Consider the following 9,304-nt stretch of genomic DNA (forward strand, 5'->3'; position numbering starts at 1 on the left):
TGCTCTACTGTCAAGAGATGTTCCGAGTGGATATGGGTATAAGTTTGGCCCTCTGACCTGAGATCGTAATCTGTGACTAGCAAGCAACTCACTGTACTTTGGTACCGGACTATCTGAATTTCTAATTCAGTGACGGAAGGTCACTGGGTGCAATCAAGTACTTGTGTAGTCAGTTGTGAGTCGAGATGGAATTGATCCCTCCTGGAAACAGGAGATGATGTCTTGTGATTAATTTAGCAAAATCTTGGCCAGGATAATCCCAGTGAGGAGTCACGGGATATCTAAAGTTAATCACATAATGGATGTACTAATTATAGGGTTGACAGTGAGCTCTAAGTCATCCTGGCATCAGGAGTCAAAGGAATTGAATTATACAGTAATCATAGTCCAGGGTTTCAGAATATTTGCTTCGCATATATTCGGCCTATCCGGACGTCGGGTACCATTGCTAGATGGTCACATCGATTAGTATAGGAAGACGTTTCTATACTACCGGCTTAGGTTCGAACCTATGAGGTTACACGCATAGAAGTTTCTAGGTTGATCAAATGGCTGATTGATGATTGAGAATCATTCAGAGGTAATTTAGTCAATTCGATTGATAAATTATCCAAAGCAAAAGTTGCATTAAAATAATTATTGAATTATTGAAGGATTAATTAGCAATTATATTGCTAACGAACTCAATTTGATTGAGTAATTGGGCTTAGGTTTAGCCAAATTGAATAGGATTCAATTTGTGTTGCATCAGGGTTTGACCTAATTGGATTGGGTTCAACCCAAGTAGATTGAGCTTGACCCAATTGATGAGACTTGACCCAATTGGATTGGGCTTGATCCAAATTAATTAGAAGACCTTATTTGATGAGGATTATGAGTCCAAATAATCAGAATTGGATAAGGAGAAGAATCCCTAAATTTTAGGAACCCATCCTTATCTTCTTGGAAAAAAATGACACCTTGATTTGTCCCCAATATTTTTTATGCCTATCCTCTTTATTTTTAGCCAAAAATTGGCATGAGAAGAGAGGAGGCGTGGATCTATATTTTTTATAAAAATGGCACCTTAAATCTTTCTAGAAAGATTTAGATGAATTTCCTAATTTGTAGGGATTGCATGGCACATGAAATAGGGTGGTCTGCGGCTAAACTTTGGATGCATGAATTCCTATCTTTTAGGGATCCAAAATGCACGAAATTTGGATATGTTTATCTCCTCTTAGCTGTCAAACCACCAGAATTTTTTGGGGATTTTATCAACCAAATTAATTGGCTAAATTAGGTGTGATACGTAGGGGGTCTTTTGGCTATAAAAGACCCCCATGCCTTGGGTTCAAGATATACCATATTTAGAGGTTTCAAAAAATTCTGAAAAAATTCCCTAAGGGCCTCCATCCCTTCTTCTCCTTCTTTCTCACATCCATCCTCCATATCCTTAAAGAACAATCAAAGGTTGAGTGTTTAGAAGGAGAAAGCTTCAGCCATTGCAGCATTCCTACGTGAGCTAGCACTCCCGAGTAAGACGATCTACCTAGAGCTTCGCGTGTACTTCTCGTAGAGGCCATTCGTGTGTGTGGCTATGAAGTCAAGGATCAGATTCACAAGTTTCTTCCATCATAAAAGGTATTAATTTTATATTAATCTTTTATTTTGGAGTCAGGGTTTAGGTCCGATTTCCCGAGGTTTTACCCTCCTTTGGGGCTCCTCACGGAGTTATCTCCAGAATCCATTCGATGGATATTCGGAGATTAATCGGAATAGAGTGTTTACCTTTCAGATCTGATAGTTAATCATGCATAAAGTTTTAGCATATTTGTTTAAACGATTCCAGCATAATCCTATATGTTCTTACAATGCTGATTTATTATATTTGATCTTGTAAGCATGCACGAATTAAATTATTTGATTCGATTTTTCCGCTGCATTTTTGAAACTTAAAAAGAACTACGTATGGCTTGATTCTCCTTATGAAGGGGTACGTAGGCAACTCGATCAGGTTCAGCCATGGTTTTCAAAAAAAAAAAAAAAAAATTCAGCATGCTTAACACCAAAGAACTTAGGATTTCCTTTCAGTGGTATCAGAGCAAGATTCGTGTTTAAACTTTTATGTTTTAATTTTTGTAATTAAATCTGAAATCATGAACATATTTTGATTAGATCTAAAGTATTTTTTATGATTGATTTAATTGCTGATTATGCATGATTAACTAGATCTGAAATTTTGAATGCATATGATGCATGTTTGTGTTAAGATTTGTAACATAAACAAATCTGAAATCATAATATTATTTAGATTAGATCTAAATTAAATTTATGATTCAATTGATCTCTAATTTTAAAGAATAAATTAGATCTAAAAATTAAAAAAAAAATTATTACATAAGATGTATGTTGTTTGAATTAATTCATGTAGTTATGTATATGTGATGCATCAACATAAAACATAATGACTTAAACATGAATTAAATCTGATTACATATGATTAATTACAAATACTCAGATCTGAAAATATATTTTAAGAACTAAAAGATTGTAATTAATATGTAATTAAAAAGAATTATGCAATGATCAAAACTTTCGTAAGTCTAAACTTAATTGAGAATTAAGTGTTATGAAATAGAATTGTAACTCAATTAATTGACATTACATAATTCTTTGGGCATATGGGTTAGCTTGAATCAAGTTCCTAGGATTGGGTTAGACCTAAGGTTAGAATTATACATAGACAAATAGAATTAATTGATCAAATCTAATTAAGTAGTAACAAGAGTAGGTTAAGAAAATTCTAGGTCAATTTACAATAGTTGTAGATGGATCAAGTCCATATTTTTGATTAGACCAAGATGGAACTTGATTTAGGCTCAGAGGTGTAGCCCGAGTCATTTGAGTAATCAAATCGAAATTGATTAACCAGTCGGTGTCTAAGGTAAGTTTGGCAGTTTTGACCGGTGGTTTTTAATTGGGAGCTACTCGCACTGATTCGTCTTTGTCGAGTTAATGACATATCCCTTCCACCGATCTCACTTACCTGGCCGACATGGTCAATCACATTTTGATTGGAGCACTTAATATTCGAGTTAGCCCATGCCTATAAGGAAAATCAGTTTGACTGATTTAGGTGCCTCCTTAATCGGTTTCAGTCTAATCTGATTTGGTGAAGTTAGTGAGAGAAATTAGACTAACCGGATCTTCTCATCTATCCTAATTATAAAATTCTTTAAAATTATTAGGTCCCTAAAATGAAATGGTTATGGGGATAACTAGGTCATAGCCTCCCATTAAGTTGGGTGATAATGGGTCCAATGTTTTGATAATTATTGGAGGTGCGACACGCCTGGTACTTATCAAGCATTGGAATTGTCATTCAATATATGATGAGTTAAGTGTACCTTCAATAGGCGGTCAGGTGAGCCGAGCCACACTCGGACTTGGTTGTCTATTAGTTGATTAGACTTAATCCTATCATTTAATGGTTGGACCTGACTAGGGTATTCGGTGGAGGCGCCACATGCCTGCCGAAGAACCTAGGGCAAAATTATCACTAGAAGTTGCTTGGTGAAGCAACTGATTTAGAACCTACCAATAGGTGCATATGGGTTAGCCGAGCCACACTCGGGCCTATATGCGATCTATTGGGTTCTAGTGCCCACTAAAGAATTAAGAGTAATTTTTCGAATTGGAGGTAGAGACTACCAATTTGTATAAAATAGTGGGAGTACCTTTAGACTAAAGTCCAAGTCTAATGTGTTTAGTCAATTTATATACTAATAGCCAAATTTTCGTTTATACAGAAATGACCACTAATTTGTCACTTCGCTCATTATTGGATAATGACAAGTTGACTGGTCCCAACTTCAATAATTGGTATAGAAAACTGAAAATTGTGCTAGAGCATGAATGGATCCTTTATGTGATAACAGATCCCGCACCTGAGCAGCCCGCTGCTAATGCACGGGGTACGGTCAGAGACACTTAGCAGAAGTGGCTCAGTGATCATATTACTGTTCGTTGCATTATGCTCGCTGCAATGAATGATGAGTTTAGTAGGCGTTTTGAGAATGCGCAGCCGGAAGACATCATTCAAGTGTTGAATGAGTCATTCGGTATTCCTGATGACGTTGAAAGGCACAAGACTAGTTGTGCTATTTTCAGCGCACGTATGAAGGATGGGGCTTCGGTGACCGATCATGTATTGTACATGATTGAGTTAATCGAACGCCTAGGCACTCTCGGATTTTTCCTACATGATCAATTAGGGAAGGATGCTATACTGAATTCTCTTCTTGGTTCGTACTGCCCATTTCTCACAAACTTTCGTATGACGAAACTGGTAGTAAATTATCACCAATTATTGGATTTACTACAAATGTTTGAGAAGGATCACCAACTCCTAAAAGGGTCGGTGAATTTAGTGGGAGGTTCTTCCAGGGGTCGTGGTACCTTTAAGAAAGGAAAGAAGAAAAATAAGAATCATAAGAAAAAGGTGCAACGTGCTAAGCCAACTCAGACAAAAAAGATTAAGGCTGACCACAATCTGGCAGAATGTTTCTATTGTAAGAAGCAGGGGCATTAGAAGAGGAATTATCCTCAGTACCTTGCCTCACTTGATCCGAACAGGCAAAGCAAGAGAAAAGGGCAATCAGTTGCTGATTAAGGTATTTATATGATAACATCTTGTAATTTCTCTATATGTGATAATTCGACCTGGGTATTAGAGACTGGAAGTCCGTTTAATATATGCAATTCATTGCAAGGACTTCAGGTCAATTAGAGATTTGGAAATAGTGAGAGATTCCTGAATATTGGAGATGGAAGATCTGTTCCAGTTCTTGCTTTATGAAATCTCAAACTTGTTTTCAATTCTCATGTAGTTGTCTTGAGTGATTGTCACTATTGTCCTACGTTCTTATTGAATGTAATTTTCGTAGGCCTTTTGGCCATAAACGGTTATGAAATCTCAATAAAGAAATATTTTTGTGATATCATTATGAATGGTGTTACTGTAATACATGGACAATTGAGTAATGGCATATACATATTGTCACAGCCTGTTAATGTAATGTACAAGTCAAGTAAGCGCCCTAGAATAGATAATATCATGGATATCTACCTTTGGCATCATAGGCTAGGTCATATTAACAAGAGCAGGATGAACAGGTTAAGTAAAGAGGGAATTCTCAATGTTAATGATTGTGAATTATTAACAACCTGTGAATCATGCCTTCTTGGTAAAATGACTAAATCACCTTTTACTGGAAAAGATGAACGAGCTAGTGACTTATTGACCCTTGTACATTCTGATGTATATGGGCCAATGAGCATAGATGCTAAAGGTGGGTATTCATATTTCATTATATTTACAGACGACCTTTCGAGGTATGGTTATGTCTATTAATGAGACATAAATCTGAAATATTTGAAATGTTCAAATTGTATCGTAATGAAGTAGAAAAACAAACTGGAAAGAGTATTAAAACTCTTTGGTCAGATCGAGGGGGTGAATACCATTCCAATGAGTTTTTGACATATCTAAGAGAGAATGGGATTCTCTTCCAATGGACTCCTCCTGGTACACGACAGTATAACGGTGTATCAGAAAGGAAAAATCAAACTCTGTTAAACATGGTTCGATCCATGATGGGGTTTGCAAGTCTGCCCATATCCTTTTGGGGATATGCACTTGAGTCAGCCTGCTACATTCTAAATAAGGTTCTAAGTAAGTCGGTAAATAAAACACCACATGAGATGTGGACTGGACGTAAGCCGATGCTCTCTCACCTTAGGGTTTGGGGGTGTCCGGCGTACGTCAAACGTTGGAAAACAGACAAACTTGAATCCAAGTTTGACAGATATTTCTTTGTTGGTTACCCTAAAGAAACTAAAGGATATTACTTCTACTTTGCTGAAGAACAAAAGTTGTTTGTAAGCAATAGAGCTGTTTTCTTAGAGAAAGAATTTCTTAGTAAAGAAAATAAAAGCTCTAATGTTGAGCTTAGGAAAATTCAACATGTAGAAGACCCGACACCATCTACTGAATCAATTGAGTCGGATTTAATTAGATCAGATCCAGAACCCATTTTAGATGCACCATTAAGGCGATCAGGTAGAGTACCATGTCAGCTGGGCAGATTCTACGGTTTCTTAGTTCGGAACGGGAATCCTGTCGAACTTGATGAAAACGATGAGGATCCGATCATCTATATGGATGCAATGCAGAGGTATAACTCTGATAAATGGCTTGGAGCCATGCAATCCGAAATGGAATCCATGAAGGTCAATGATGTATGGACATTAGTTGACCTACCTGAAGGGATAAAACCCATAGGGTGTAAGTAGATTTTCAAAAAAAAATGGAGCTCAGACGGAAAAGGTGGAGACCTATAAAGCCCGTCTGGTTGCCAAGGGATATCGCCAACGTTATGGTATTGACTATAACGAGATGTTTTCTTCCGTGGCAATGCTCAAGTCCATTCGGATTATGCTTGTGATAGCAGCACTTTTAGATTATGAAATCTGACAAATGGATGTAAAGACCGCTTTTCTAAATGGAGATTTGGAAGAGGAGGTGTATATGATGCAACCTGAAGGTTTTATATCTGCAGATGAGTCTAAGGTGTGCAAGCTTCAAAAATCCATTTATGGATTAAAGCAAGCTTCACGGAGTTGGAACATACGATTTGATAAGGTGATCAAATCATATGGCTTCATTAAGAATGAAGAGCAACCTTGCATTTATAAATGGGCAAATGGTTCAGCTATTATATTTCTTGTTTTGTATGTAGATGACATTCTTCTAATCAGAAATGATATTCCTGCATTACAAGGAATAAAGGTATGGCTATCATCTCAATTTGCCATGAAGGATTTGGGAGAAGCATCTTACATCCTAGGGATGAAGATCTATAGAGATAGATCTAAAAGATTGCTTGGATTATCCCAATCCACATACATTGATACTATACTGAAGAGGTTTAGTATGATTAATTCCAAGAAAGGCTATATTCCGATGGGCCATGAAATTAACCTCTCTAAGAGGGATTGTCCGACAACCCCTCAAGAAAGAGATAGTATGGATAGAATTCCATATGCTTCGGCAGTGGGATCTATAATGTATGCCATGATATGTACTAGACCAGACGTGGCATACTCGCTAGGAGTAGTGAGCAGATACCAGTCTGATCCAGGTAGCAACCACTGGAAGGTTGTAAAAACCATCCTTAAGTATTTGAGAAATACTAAGGACTAGTGTGCGAAGTGATTGGTTATATCTCTATTTGATTTTGATGAGCTTAAAGCATTTGAGTATATTTCAAGTTGTACTAATAAATTCAATCTAGTGTTTCAGGCAAACATATGTGAATTTATCTTTAATAACATCGAGCCTTTGTTCAAAGTCATTTGGCTAAGTGTTGAACTAATTTAAGCCAAAGTCTGAAGCTCGAGTCGACTCCGAAAGAGTACGAGTCGACTCTAAGTGTTTTAGAGGTTCTGACACGAGCTCAAGTCGACTCCGGTACACTACGAGTCGACTCCGACTGAGAACAGACAGAAGGACAGAAAGATGAATCTCAGACCCTGTCACCGAGTCGACTCCAACGGTTTCGAGTCGACTCCGATGCTTACCGAGTCGACTTCCGACAGTTCCGAGTCGACTCCAAGGAGTAACAGACAGAAAGACAGAGAAGTGTTTTCTGGACCCTGTTACCGAGCGACTCTAGAAGAATTCAAGTCGACTCCAATGTTTGGCGAGTCGACTCCTAAACAAGGAAGAGTCGACTCTCAGAGGAAAGCAGACTGAAAGGCAGAAAACCAAACAAAGTGACTCTGTGAACGAGTCGACTCCGAGAATACGAGAGTCGACCCCAAGTCAGCCGAATCGACTCCAAGACGATCCGAGTCGACTCCGAGGCAGTTCAACTCCAAAGACAGAGGATCAATTTTCGGGCTCTGAGAGCCGAGTCGACTCCAAGACGATCCGAGTCGACTCCGAGGCAGTTCAACTCCAAAGACAGAGGATCAATTTTCGGGCTCTAAGAGCCGAGTCGACTCCAAGATGATCCGAGTCCACTCGAGAAAGAAATGCAGAAAAATAGATCTCTGGAACCCTGAGAACGAGTCGTCTCCAGAGGGCCGAGTCATCTCCGGATATTGGCAAGTCGACTCCAGGTTTGGCCGAGTCGACTCTAGAACGGGACAGCACCTTAATTCAAATCCTGAACAGTGGACGAATCGTCTCCAGGAAAGCATGAGTCGACTCCAGCAACAGCCGAGTCGACTCCAGATCGAGCGAGTCGACTCCGACCCCAACGGATACATAGTCAGAAGTTGCAGATTGTGCAGAACGGCCACAAATTAGTGTCTAACGGCTAGTTTTCAAAGAGGACTGCTTAAATAGCCAGAGTGAACAGTAGTAGACACCAAGAGAGCTATTCCATTCAAATAAAAAGGGATTTTCACCTACCAAAGGTTCTCAAGAGTAAATACAAGAGAAAGAAGGAAGAAGCGCATTGAACACCATCCAACAAACTCTTTCCTTCGCATTCAAGGCTCTCCTCTGATATCAGATCTTCAGTGCATTCAAAGAGGAGACTCAGAGTTCGAGAAGCCCCTTCTTCCTCTTCCAAAATCTGTTTGAGGGCTTCTAACTCATCTCTTTTCATATTGTTTAATATTTGCTTGTTAAGAAGCTTTCCTTGTAACTTTTCCCAAACTATTTTCTTACTTGATTCAATCAGGGGATTGAATCAAGGATTGTAAGGTTTGTTGGTGAGCCGAAGTTAAAACCAACGGTGTAAGGGTTCGATTGTGATCCCGAAAAAACAATCGGGTGGTTCTAGTCGGTGAGCCTGTGAAAACCGACCGAGTTCATTGTGATCTCGCGAAAACAACAAGTTGGGTTGTGAACTTATAAAACAACCGGCTGTAATCCGGAAAATTATAGTGAACTCCCAAGTGAAGCTTGGGGAGTGGACATAGGAGCAAGGATTAGCTCCAAACCACTATAAATTGGTTCGTGTTGGTATTGGTTGTTGTTTTCTCTCTCTCTCTTCATTCACCTCATCTAGTAACTTAACTAATTTGCTTGCAATAGATTTAGTTAATTACTAATCATAGTTTTTAATTGGTCGAGAATTAATCCAAACCCAATTCACCCCCCCTCTTGGGTTGTCTTCTTGGGCAACAAGTGGTATCAGAGCAGGAGCTCTTATATTAAAAGAGTAAAAGATCAAAATGACAACCCCTTTTGGATCTTCACTTATTGAGGGGCAATCCACCCATAGGCCTCCATTCTTCAATCGAACCG

This window comes from Phoenix dactylifera, unplaced genomic scaffold (genome assembly GCF_009389715.1).
Source record: "Phoenix dactylifera cultivar Barhee BC4 unplaced genomic scaffold, palm_55x_up_171113_PBpolish2nd_filt_p 001313F, whole genome shotgun sequence".
Lineage (NCBI taxonomy): Eukaryota > Viridiplantae > Streptophyta > Magnoliopsida > Arecales > Arecaceae > Phoenix > Phoenix dactylifera.